This window comes from Miniopterus natalensis, chromosome 1, assembly GCF_054644295.1.
Source record: "Miniopterus natalensis isolate mMinNat1 chromosome 1, mMinNat1.hap1, whole genome shotgun sequence".
Lineage (NCBI taxonomy): Eukaryota > Metazoa > Chordata > Mammalia > Chiroptera > Miniopteridae > Miniopterus > Miniopterus natalensis.
Window position 1 is genome coordinate 113,272,301 of NC_142081.1, and position 13,679 is coordinate 113,285,979.

The window sequence follows — 13,679 nt, forward strand, 5'->3', positions numbered from 1 at the left end:
CCTAGGACCACTTAGCAAGAGGTATGGGGCAGGCTGAGGCCATCTGCTGTTTGTTTGAGATATTTTAGGAAAGTCTGAAGCCTGAGCTAGGACAGGCTATTCCTATGGAAAAACCACTGCAAATTGGGTTGGGTTGCAAATTGGATAGGGTGGGGTCTCTGGGAATCACCAGCCAGGGGTGGTGAACAGTGTGGGCTAGGTTGATGGAGTCTCAGATACGGCGACTGCCTGAAGGCACTGTGGAGAGGAGGTGTCAGCAAAGGAACAGTGACCTCTGCCAGCACTTTTGTCTGGGAGAAAGCTGCCCCCCAATTCTTACTGAGGTCAGACAATTTAGTTCCCCTCTGTATGTCCCTGGTGCCTTTCAAGCTACTGTCCCAGTGCTGGAGCTCAGAGGGAGTGAATCTGAGTAAGTAAGTCTGTGTGGGCCCTTTAAGAGGAACTGCCTGGGACTCCAGCAGCCTTGGTCTCACTTAGCCCCAATCCCTGATGGTTTTTACAGTCAGAATTTGGGGACTTCTCTTGCTGGCACTGAAACCCTGGACTGAGGAGTCTGGAGTAGGACTGGGACCCCTTGATCCTCATGGGGGGACCTCCACAGCCAAGGTATCCCTCCTGATTAAAAAATATGCCACACGTGGGTGTCAGACCACCCCTCCTACCAGTCTCAGTGTGGCTGCTGCTTTAATTCTCTAGTTCTAGGACTTCCATTCAGCCAGATTTCAGATGGTTCTGAACGATGGTTCTGTGGTTTAGTTGTAATTTGTATGTGGTTGTGGGAGGAGGCGAGTCCAGTGTTTCCCTACACCCCCGTCTTGGCCTTCCATCGTCCTGTGATCTCCAGAACTTGCTTATACTGTAACATTGAAACTCTATACCTAATAAACAACTCCCATTTTTCCCATCCCTTAGCCCTTGGCAACCCACCATTCTACTTTCTGTTTATATGAGTTTGATTACTTTAGATACCTCATCTAAGTAGAATCACACAGTAGTTTTCTTTTTGTGCCTGCCTTATTTCACGTAGCATCATGTCTAGGTTTATCCATTCTGTAGCATGTCACAGGATTTCCTTTTTTATTTTTATTTTTATTTATTTATTTATTTTTTAAATATATCTTTATTGATTTCAGAGAGAGGAAAGGAGAGGGAGAGAGAGAGATAGAAACATCAGTGATGAGAGAGAGTCATTGATCGGCTGCAGCCCACAACCGGGGCATGTGCCCTGACCGGGAATCGAACCCTGATTGCCTGGATCTTAGGTGGACACTCAACTGCTGAGCCATGCCCAGCCGTGCTTTACTATCTATTTTGAATAATAGCCTTGCTGGATGGAGTATTCTTGGTTTCAGATCCTTGTTTTGCATTGCCTTGAATACTTGATGATACGGAGTTCAGAATACTGATTATAATGGTGCTCCACAGCATGAAAAAAGATATAGAAACTATGAAGGAAATTAAGAATGACATAGTAGAAATAAAAAATAAAAAAAACATCGGAAGGAATGAACAGCAGATTAGGGGAAGCTGAGGATCAGATCAGCAAATTAGAGGACAGGGTGGAAAAAAATCACTCAATTAGAGAACCTAAAGAAAACACAATTAAAAAACAGGAGTATAGTTTAAGAGAGCTGTGGAACAACATGAAACGTAACAATATTTGCATCATAGTGGTTCCAGAAGAGGTTGAACCTAAGCAAAGGTTAGAGAACCTGTTTGAAGAAATAATGGCAGAATATTTCTCTAACCAATGAAAGAAAAAGTCACACAAGTTTAGGAGGCACAGAGTCCCAAGCACGAAGAACCCAAAGGGGCCCACACCCAAACACATAATTAAAATGCCAAAAATCCCAGGTAAAGGGAGAATGTTAGTGGCAGCAAGAGGAAAAAAAGCTGTTAACTACAAAGGAGCTCCCATAAGGCTGTCAGCTGATTTCTCATCATAAACTCTACAGGCCAGCAGGTTATTTCTTTTAAAGGGGGTATATTAAAGCCAGCTAGCCAGCTAGATACCATTAAATATGTGATGCACATACACCTCACTGAACTCACCAGAGAGACGAAGGGCATTTTTTCTACTGATACTTATTTAATATACTAACTGAACACCTAAAAGGAAGTGAAAAGGAAGGAAAGGAAAAGAAAAAACCCTCCTCTAACACTGGAAGCCTATCTTAGAACTGGCCTCATGAAATGCCCCGAGATTTGGGACTATAATCACAGTGGACCTTTGGGGCTGACACTGACCTGTCCAATAAACATTAATGCCCTGATGGTCTGGCAAACGAACACCCTTATTATTTTTTCAGAGCATCATATCTCTGATGTAAAATTCTCATGTCAATTGACTCACTTGGCAGAAAGAAACCTACATGCTATGAGAAGACAGAAGATGGGAAAAGAGTTCAGAAGGCTTGGAAAGAGACAGGTGGAAGAAGCACTGGACAGTTCACTAAAATGTGAATATCAACATCATCGAATGCCCTACTTCCTAACAAATCCGGATTATAATTTTCTGAAGTTGGGAATGAGAGTTGTTCCACATCAAATCAGGTATAGTAATTCTTAGCATTTTTGTTTACATACGCCTTTGAGAATAAGATGATGATGATACAGTCAGCCCTGGAAAAATGTGCATGTTACTTACATGCAAAATCCTCTTCTGTAAGAACCACTAGTTATAATACTCAGGCTGGACCCCTATTAGTCTCAATACCCATGTTCTATGTAATCCTGATTACTTGACTGCAGGAGAATCTTTCTTCTATGTAACCTAGTTTCATTCTATAGCTTAAACCCCTCTCCACTGTTCCTGTCCTGTTTGCTTCAGAAAAGACTATTACAGACCTGCTGGTATAAATTTTTCACTTATGCTTACAAAGGGCTATGAAATTTTATCATGATTATTCCTGAAGTTGAAACTTTTCTAATCTTTTCTTACAGATTGTGGCATAGAGTGCTAGTTACTTTCCCATAATCAGTTTTGTCTTCTGTCTTACTTAGTTATATGATTATATATTTTGAGCCTCTCTTGCAGCTAGGTGTGGCCATGTGACTAGTCTTTAAGGCAGTAATATATAAGCATTGTGCTATGTGGATATTCTGGAAAAAAATGTCCCTTATCATTTTGCCCTGCTGTCTGTAATGAAGACAGAATAGCTGGAGATCAATAGCCATCCTGAGCCATGAGTTTGTGGTGTGATGGGCAACACTGTGTGTTGACCCTTCTACTAGAAATAAATTTTATGACAATAGGTACCTTGTTTATCTTGGTCAAAGCAACATCCCCAGAACCTAAGAATGCGTGTAGGCTGTGGTAAAGGCTCAGGTATTGAATGGTATTGAATGAGTGAGTGAATGAGTTCACACCAGACCATGTTAAACAATGATCATAAAGTCCTCACCGGAGATATTCAGCCATCAGGAGCAAAACCAAGGTCTCTGATTCTGTCACAAAATCAAACTCTGCCCTAACTCAAATCATATCACGCCTATTAGCTTCCTTTTGCTCTCCCTGATTTGCTACTGTTATAGAAGTAGAGGATTTTTTTCTTACTGCTCTGCAGTGTTTTCTTCAAACAAAATCTTTTAAAATCTACTTTCTTGATAATTCTTTCTATTAGTTTTTGGCTTAGCAAGTTTAAAATTCTTTAATATTCAAGGTCATGCATTTCTTTTTGTGTGGATCTGTTGATAAATGCAGGCGCTACTTTGTCACATAATCTTAGGCATCCATCAAGTGTACAAGAGTCATCCAGAATGGTATCTAATGACATTCCTAGGACATTAGACAATAATATTATCACCATGAAATTCGGTCACTAGGTCCTAAGGATTTAACTCCATGTTGTTTACTGAAACTGAACTTCATCGAGCCCTTTCCCACTCCACTGTGGTCTCCACATTTTAATATGTCACTAGTTCTTGTCACTAAACCTTACTTACATCTTTTAAACTATTAAATATTAATAGTCTCTGCTTCCCTGATTTTTGAGCTGACCTTTCCCTCCTGCTGTCCTTTTAATAAAGGGGAACACTCCCTCTGCTCCTTTTTATTTTTTTTGGCACATGTGTGATTAAAGGGCTTGTAAATGTTCACACTTTTTTCAATTACATGTCATTGTTGTCTTAAATTTTTCTCTACTCTTCTCCAAAAGTTGGTGCTATTCCTGTTAATTATTTGGGGAAATAATTAGATTTCTCTTCTACTTCTGTGACATCTGTTTATAGTAGACCTCCTTGGTTTTGCTCAAAGTTCTTTTGAGCCCGCCCACCTTTGAGGAAAGATATTATTTGTGTATTGTTGGGTACTTCCAGCTTTTCTAAAGTGCACACTACTGGACACCTCACCCTCTCCTTCTCAGGGGCTTTCCCTGTAGGAGCCTATTAAAATAAAGACAGACAGAGGTCATCTGACGAGCTCTTCCTAAGTCTCCCCTCTACCAGCAGTGTCACTGTGGCTGCACAGGTCTGCTCCCTCCTGGCCTCTCCGTCCTTCCAGAGCTCATGCGTCCCTGCTCTGGGTGCATCCCTCCTGCTCACGGGGGCCTTGCTCCCTTCATTCCCCCGGCTCCTCTAACTTCTGTTTTTTTCTGCACTGGCTCTTATCCTTTAACATATAAATATACATGTATTTTTCATCTAAGAATAAACATATCCTAGCAGTGTCTTTCCCTCTCACTACTGCCACATCTCTCTTCTCAGCCAAATGCTCAGGAAGAGAAGCCCTCAGTTGCTGTCTTCACTTCCTCGCTTCCTGTTCACTGCTTCACCCCGATGCCATGGCCAATACATTTGTAGCTTTCCTGCTACAAATTGGACTTGGTTAGGCAATTATGTATGGAAGCTGAGACCGGGCCAGGCCTGTGCCCTTGGTAAAGGGGTGGAGTGGGTGCAGGGCAGGGAGGGGGCATCCTGAACCACTGCCTTCCCTGTAAGGTGGGGGCCTGGATGGAACTCTGGGCGGAATGGGTCCCTCGTAACCAGGCGACCATGGAATGTGCTCTGGTTGGCTGGTGCCAACCAGGTGAACTGCCTTCAGTTGAGAAGCAGCTGTGGAAGGAGGAGGAGCTTCGGCTGTGCTCTCTTCTTGCGGTGGCTGTGATTCTCAGCAGTTGTCTGATCTCCACACCTTTGGACTAAGTCAGGCTGCTCGCCGTCCTCACAGACTAGTCAGCTCAGTGGAGGCGGTCACAGCTGACAGCAGGGGGGGCGGCAGCAGGGGCACAGCCGGGCCTTGAGCCCTGCCCGGGGCCTGGCAGCCCAGTGGCCCCTGTGCTGTACAGGGCTTTGGCACTGTTGGGAGTTGGGGGGTGGGACTGTTGAGTAAAGGCAGTGACAGCAGCAGGGAGTGAAGGGTCCTCATGGGGAACAAACTGTCCTGCTGCTGCCTGAAGCCCAATGCCAGCCCCAAGCTGGGCCAGCACTCTGGGGGGCGGCCTCGGGAATATGAGACTCCTGTGTATGGGGGGGGCTCCAGGAACTCAGTGGCAGAACCACCAGCCACGGCTGCCATGGAACTTGACAACTTGCATTCCCTGTTCTGTGATTGCCACCCCATCCTGCGCCTCAGTGACGTGGAAAAGCCCGATGGTAAGGAGGTGGCGGGTGTTCACTGCTCTCAGGAGTACCTCTGTCCTGTGCTGACCCCAGGGTCCCCTAGCAGGGAGCCACCCCCTCAGGCTCCTTGCCTGGAGGCTGCTTTTCTGGAGCTGGCTCTTCCTGGTGTCCCCACCCCTTATTCCCTTCCCGTCCTGTCTGGCCAGTTTCCATGTTCACTACCCAAACCCCCCAGTTCATACTCCAACCCAGCTTGAGACACTCCAGTCCTTGGCCCTTCCTGTTTATGGCTCTGTTTAATGTCTCGTGGGCCTCTGTGAAGACTTTTGGGTATATCTTCTCCGTTTTGTCAGTGAAAACTTGAATACCCCAACTTCAGAGTATCCATCCCATCTCCCTCTCCTTACTTATCCATAAGGTACTTAAATGAAGGAACCAGGTAGGGGCTGGGGATACCCTGGCTCCCACCTGTTAAGATAGTTGATACTCAGGACAGTTCACCTGCAAAGATGTTAGAGTTTATTATTTCAATTCAAAATAGACAACTGACATGGACTCTATGTGGTGTTCTTAAGTAGGCTGTGTTCAGTTGGCTGCCTAGAAGCTGCTTTATTCCTCCCAACTGTAATTTGAATACAGAGGGAAATGGTGGGAGAGGGACTTGAAATTACTGAATGATGTGTAATGTGCTGCCAGTGCTACAGAGAATACTATTTTGTTTGTTTTTTTACACAAAGGAGAAACCTCTGAGTCTGATTAATTTATTTACTTTGACACAAATATATCTTCAGAACGTTCGTCTCCATGGCGCCCTCTAGGTCCTCTTCCCTCCTGCAGGGAGATTCCTGTCTAACTGTAGGAATGTTGAGGTAAAACTTCTGAAGACCAGGTGCCTAAAGGGGGGTAGGGGGGGAGAGGGAGGATAGAGGGAGGGAGAAGAAGTACTTGCTGGAAAATAAGCCTGAGTGACAGTGTAGCTAATGGAGACTGTGGTTTTGAAGTAGAAAACATTCACAAAGATGTTAAAACCCCATTGGTCCATTTGTTTCATGTAAATGCCGGAGATTATTTCATAGAGCAAATGTACTATAGCTCTTATTCTATTTAAACTTTAGTTGAGCTTTTAATTTCTTTAAATGTTAGAATAATTAGCCGTGTGAATTTACCCAGATGGTGCACATGGCTTTGTAACTGAAAAGTACTCACTTTTCAGAATATTCAAATATTGTGAAATAAATGAACAAATTACGTGAATTAGTTAAGTGTAGCTTTAAGCACCAGGCAAGTAAGTACCTGTGAAAACTTCTGCTCGCTCTGCTTGGCGCTGCCAGGTAAGCCTCTGAGTGATTTTATAAACCAGTTAGTATGGGTAGTGTTGGATGAGAGGCTAAAGAGGACCTTGATTTAATTCTTTTAAGGTGTACAACTCACTTCCACGTATATCTCCTTTGGCCCTTCTAACTGCAAATAAGGCCCGTGTATACTCTCCCTCCATTGCTGCCGAGGAAACCGAGACTTAGGCTGTGAAGTGACTGTGGCACAGCTGCTGAGCAGAAGAGGCTGACGTGCAGGTGGAAATGTGCCAAATTCAGTTTCTGTGGTGCTTACAAACTCTTTAGATTGCAGCTTATATTTCATATTTCTTCATAAAGTGAGCCCATTTTAACTTCCTCCAGTAGTGATTACTCGCATTTGAAATCACTGTATACAACTCAGAAGCAACGGCTGCTCCCCCTGTGTCTATAAACTCATCACAGTGGGTAAGAGTCAAAGTAGAAGTCACGGGGGACCAGGAATTTCCCCGGGTGCGAGTTGATGTGTTTTAGGGAGTGTGTTCCGACGGCCTCGGGTGGAAGCCGACAGAGCTCTGGATGCAGAGGGACCTTGTGAGAAGCTGGTGAGAGGGCAGGTCAAGGACCAGGGAGTGAGCACAAGCCTGTAGTGAGTAATGTAAACCAGAGAAGCTGGAAATACAGTGTTCAAAGTATAGAATTGCCTTTTATGTTTAATGTGATAGATTTTCTATTTCAAATTGTTTTTAATTTTGGAGACACATTCAATAACTTGATATGAGAAAGCTCAGTTTCAGCAATTGCCTGTTATTAAGTTTCCATAGAAACAAGGTGAAAATAGCAAATGTAAAGTCCAAGGACACTGAAAATTTGCTTTTAATATCTATATTTCAGACAATTTTATATCAACTTCCCTGGAAATAGGAAATACCTACTTAGATGTAAAACATTCTGGCTTTTCTGTGATGGAGAATTGAACCATGTGCCTCTTACACAGAATCACGCTTGAATGATGCTCTGCCTTGTTCTTCTGGAACAGAAGGTGGTTTCTTGAAGTCATTTCCAGGGGATATTCTTAAAAGCCTAGTACAGATTTCAGACAGACTTAAAAGAATTTGTGTAGCACCTTGCCTTTATCTAACAGTATACCGACTATAACCGATGGTGGCCTCAGTAACAGAAAAAAGACACTAAGGTCCTGTCATCCAGTGTTGTTATTACTCACCAACTGCTCACATAGCCTTTCGTGTCCTGACCTCATGAGCTTTGCTAATTTGCTGGCTCAAGGTGCTCTCTCAGGGGATCCTTCCTCCCGCTGCCCCTGAGGGGTGCATAGGAAGGAACTGGCAATACTATGAGGAAAAACCTCTGGGCAGCAGATCTTCACTCTTTCCAGGAGCTATTTTAAACCCTCTTTTTTTGGTGACAGTATTAATAAGCATTTGATGTAAAAGATTGGAAAATATAGAAAAGTCACTCGCTTATGCTGAGAACACCCAGAACGTTTATTAATATTTTGGTGTTTATTCTTCCTGAACCTTTTGTACACATATAAACATAACATTTGATTCTACAAAAATGAGGTCATTGTTTGTGTGCTGCTTTATAGCTCTGTGTTATAAAGAGAAGTAATGACATAAAGCCCCTGGACCTGTGCCTGACCTCTGGAGGGCACTCCAAGGGGTATTTCTATGCAACTGCGTGGAGCTCTGCTGCAGGCCTTTTCATAACTGTCCCTGTACCTTCAGATGGTTGGAGCATCACTCAGGTGCCCAGTCTTTAGGATGGGCCATTGTCCAAAGTGAAACCATACACACTTCCATTATAATGCTTTATTCTGGGGACCCAGATAAAAACAGATGCATTGTACTGACCTGTAGACTTCAGATGGTATGCTTTCTTATATCTTGATTTGGATGTCATTTTGCAGTTAAGGTATTTTAACACTAAATGTTCTTACCCCAATTAAAGTCACCATTGGTTTTTCACTGGACAGCAGAACTTCTCTTTTAGTTTTTGGGGATTTTGTGTCTCTAATTCTGAGTAACTACTACTCTAAGATCTGAAAGAAGTGCTGATCTTAGATGACAAATCAGAAGATTGCATTAGGTAAAATGTTAGGAGTTATAAGAGAATTGGGAGAAACTTAATTGACTTGGGGTACACTGAAATAGTTAGATATTTACTGGGCACCATTCCAGATGCAGGACAAACAGTGATACTCAAGGCCAGGCTCCCACCCTAGCAAAGGTTTCTACATTCTAGAGGATCCTAGGGGCGGACAGCACATGGACAGTCAAGAAAGCCAAGGTTAAAGACGGCTGCTCTCTTTAGTGACACTGAGCCGGTCTGAAAATGAGGGAGCCCTGTGAACACGCTCCAGGCAGGTTCCTCAGGTGGGGGTGCGCAGAGTGCAGGCCACGAACAGCAGGCACGGGGGGGGGGGGGGGGGGGGGGGGCGGCTGCGGAGACTGACGGGCGCCAGGAGGAGGAAGGCGGTGCGTTCAGACCTGCATGCTGGTGGGCCTTGACAAAAAATACGAATTTTAGTCTAGTAATGGGAAACCACTGGAGGATTATATGTAGGGAAATGATGCTAATTGTATAAAGAGAGAGAGAGGAACAGCGAGGGAGAGAGAGAGAAGCTCCCGGGTGAGAAGGGGGATGCAGGGGTGTCAGGTAGACGGCGGGCAGAGTAGCGCAGGGGAGTCAACCGTGGATTGAACAGAAACTGTAAGGGCCTAAAATGGGCCGAGTTAAGGAAATTAAGTCTAAATGTAGTAACACGATAGGAATGACAAGTCACAGAAAAATAAACTAGTACATCCCCACAGTCGACTACTATGGAGCTATAAAAAATAAAATATCTCTTTCCTGCTATGTGGTGATCTCCAGGATAAGTTACATGGAAAAGGAAGGAGAGGACATCCAGTGATGTACATGACAAAGCAGGGGAAATATGTATTTGCTTATTTTACAAAAATGCTGAAATTCCTGCTAATTGTGTGACTTTGGTTCCTTTCCCTTCAACGGGCAGCCAAGGCTCACATTTACTTAAGATGACGTGGGGGTGCTGGTTAATGAGCGGGCACTTCATACACTTCCTTTGAAGTGATGCTAAATGTTCATATTTTGCTTTTGAGTTAATTTCTGAAAGCTTTTTTGTCATTTCTTGGTGCTCTATATATAGTACATAAATTCCTCTTGCATTTCATTTCACCCTTACAGTGTTTTGAGTTCAGTAATATAGGAATTTTATCTGCTTTACATGTGAGAAGACAGGCTCTGAGTGGTATGAATTGAGTTTTCCGAGGTTTGAACATCAGGTTACTGGAGCAGGAATGTGAATTTCAGATGGATGGACACAGGGATAGGACTGATAGAGTGACATGTCATGTGATCAGCTTTGGGGATACTACCTTTTTTCACACACCCTTTTTCCAGTGTATTAGAGTAATTAAACTTCAGGGTTAAAACAGTAACATTCCATAATTTGAAATGAAATGGAGGTAAATTGTTACTCAGGAATGTTCCTAAAAGTCGAAGACACTGCGCAAAGTACCTTTAAAAATACATAATGGAAGAACGGTGTACTTCACTGTGGGAACTGTCACGTCTCGGTCACAGTCACTGACACGTGTTGAGGACTCAAACAAGGCAGCCCTGAGATCCAAGGCGAGCCAGCTGCAGAGGGGGTTTGGAAGCCAGAGCTGGGAGGGGCAGAGGCTTCCTAGGAAGCAAGGCTCAAGGAGCAGCAGCCTGGGGGCCCCAGGAGCTCACCCTGTGCCCTTGGGTGGGGCAGCCAGCTCCAGGCCCTGGGGAAGGAGCCACCTGCCTGGGGGGGAAGTGCAGACTCAGAGAGAGAAAATCATTAGTGTATAATCTACTTGTTAGCATCTAAATTTCATGTTATGGGTCAGGAAACTAATACAATGTACAGTAAATACAATGTGTAGTATAGGGATAGAGCAGTCAGTACATGCAGGAACCTTAAGTAAACAGGTGCCCAGCAGTTGGCCTAGAAACTTCTGACATTTCTATTTAATTGGAATAAATTGAAATCAGTCTTTCTGAAAAATGCTGCTTAAAACCACACTATAAAATAGTGATGCAGTATTTGTCATTAGCAAAAAGTGGAAGTTATATATATATAAAATTGTTGGAGGCTATAAACAGTAAATATTTTATGAAAGGCTCATGCAAATTAATAACCTTAGGGTTCTCGTGGGCACAATACATACAGTACCTGTAAACAAAAGGCGACTCACCAAGGTGGAAATAACACTGTTAACTGTGGTCAAACTATATAATCAAAGAAATGCAAATTAGAGACACTGTGAGGTTCCTCATTCACATAACTGGGATTTGTTTAAGTATTAAAGCTGGAGTAGAAGCTAAAACTGGTGTGTTTGGAGGCATTATACTCTTGCATGCCCTCACCTGTTTTAGAAAGCAACTTAGTTGTATACATTGAGCCATAAAAACAACCTAACCTTTTGGTCTAGTCATTTCATTTTAAAGAGCTTTTCTAAGGAGATTCAAAAGTTTAAAACCACTGCCTTGTATGACCAGAGTTCACAGAGTAAAAACCAAGGTACTCCTTGATTCAGGAATGAAATGAGCTTCTCAGAACTCGTGTCAGTTCTGCTCCTGTGGATTTCTCCTGAAAAGGCTTCCTCCTCATGCTGGTAAAGTCAACGCCCAGAGCTCCAGAGGCCCTAAGGATCCTAGAGGTCAGCTCTGCCTTTCTCTGAGGTTCTTGGGAGGTGCCAGACCAGCTGGGATTGATCGGCCAGCCCTGGGGCATGTGCCTGCCCTAGAACTGGGTGTAGGGTAGGGGAAGCTCCAGCTTTTTGTTTGTTACTTGAGCTAATTTTGTTTTTTTCTGCATATTGTCATTTCTTTCATTCCAGCCTTCTTGATTTTTATATTTAGAGCCATAGCAGCACATCTTGTTTTGGGGTGTGTGTGTGTGTGGGTGTGTGTGTGTAAGCCTACTGCTTCCTTGACTGAAGTACATACTTTTCTTGGGCTTTCCAGTGAAATTACTAATTTAGCTATATCATGGCATAGGGACCTATACAAACATGGGTGCTTCTGCAAATGTGTTATTTTTTATTCAAATTCAGTATATTTGCATTATTTTTGGTAGGAAATAGTCTTGCATTCTCTAGCAGCTGGAGGTTACAGGCTGCTCTGATAGTCTCTGCCTCTCACTTTGTGCACAACTGAGTTAGTTTATTTTTCCAAATAGCTCACATTGTCTCATTTTTCAAATATGTGGGGAAAATCCATTGAAATAATTGTATGAATTTTTTACAAAAAAATGTTGAATAGAATAGTGTCTTCAAAAGCAATTTAATAAACTTGAAATTCAGGGAAGGAGCTTCCTTGAAGCACAAGGCAATTGGTTCAGTTATTTAATTTCTCTGCTGGCGGGACTGTCAAAGCCGACAGCTCAGATGTCTGCTAACCAGCCAGTCCCGAATGACGTTTGGGCAACATTCTAACTGTGTTACTCGGAGGGGAAAGTCTTCTAGGTAAATACATTTGGACATGATGTTAGACTTTATTCATTACTATAGTTTTAACATATCAGTGAACATTTTGATTCTCCAAGAACCAGGGGTATAGTCTATTTATATTTGACCTCCAAATGCCCTTTTAAAAACAGGCCCATTATTACGTGACGTGGGGAATGTCGCCTGAACCATTATTCCATCAGGACCTTGGTCCACTTTCTTATAAGTTTGGTTAAATGGTTTGAGATGGACATTGCTAAGGCCTATCATAGGGTTTGTTTTTTTAAATGACAACTTTATAATCGCATATAGTGGGAAACTTTGTGTTATTAAAATTCAAGTACGTGTTTGGTATTCTTGCCTAAGTAGAAGATTATCCCACCTCGGTGCAAGGTGCGCTGCAGGGGACCTACTTTATGTGTTCACAGCAGATTTCATGTTTGCAAGCAGCCCTATGATCAGGCCGAGAAAGAATTCTTATTGAAGCCCCAAATTAATCATGGGGCATGGAAGGAAGAAGTGAGAGTTTAGCTTTGGAAATTGAGAGCAGAACTAAGAAATCACTTTGTCAAAAGTATAAAAAGTCACTGTCATGAAACTATTCCTGTAGATTAGAGCACTGAGCTCTTATGCTGTCCTTTAAAATGCGCCATGATGAACAGCCCCAAGTAAGCCTCAGCTGACTAAGTAAGTTCATTATCTGAATGGAGTTAGAATCAGCCTACGTGTGTAAAGAACATTTTCCAAAAGCAGCTCACTTGATTTGGGCCTATTTGATGTATTAGCTTGCATCTGTCACTAATTGGCCACAGTGTAACTTGCTTCTTGAGACTGTTTCTGGAATGAGCTAGTAATATCAGCATAAAAGAGAGTGACTATATTTCTAATTGGTAAGTGGAAGGGGGAAAGCACATATATGATACCCTAATTTAAATTAGATTACTTATGTGCAAGTTTAAAAAAAGTCTAAGATATAGCCTGGGTTGATTCCTCATATCTAGAAAGATCTTGCAATTTTTAATAACCCTGGTAGAATTTTTATGTTGTTGCCTTCACTAAAATTGTTTTGTTACCATTACTTAAAAACTTTTTTGCCCGGCCGGGCGTTGCTCAGCAGTTGAGCGTGTAACTGGGACCGGCGTTGCTCAGCAGTTGAGCGTGTAACTGGGACCCAGGCGATCAGGGTTCGATTCCCGGTCAGGGCACCTGCCCGGGTTGCAGGCTCGATCAATGACTCTCTCTCATCATTGACGTTTCTCTCTCTCTCTCTCCCTCTCCTTTCCTTCCTCTGAGATCAATAAAGATA

At 43.1% G+C, this 13,679-nt stretch overlaps 1 protein-coding gene across 2 annotated transcripts in view; it reads left to right on the top strand.

The window, feature by feature from the left end:
- Positions 1 to 13,679, top strand: part of LOC148094332 (cyclin-Y-like protein 1) — a 66,972-nt gene that overhangs the window by 18,497 nt on the left and 34,796 nt on the right. For both annotated transcript variants that reach the window (XM_087825045.1, XM_087825051.1), the window contains one exon: positions 2,361 to 2,553. The gene's annotated coding sequence lies outside the window, so the exon portion shown is untranslated. The remainder of the gene's footprint in view (positions 1 to 2,360; positions 2,554 to 13,679) is intronic.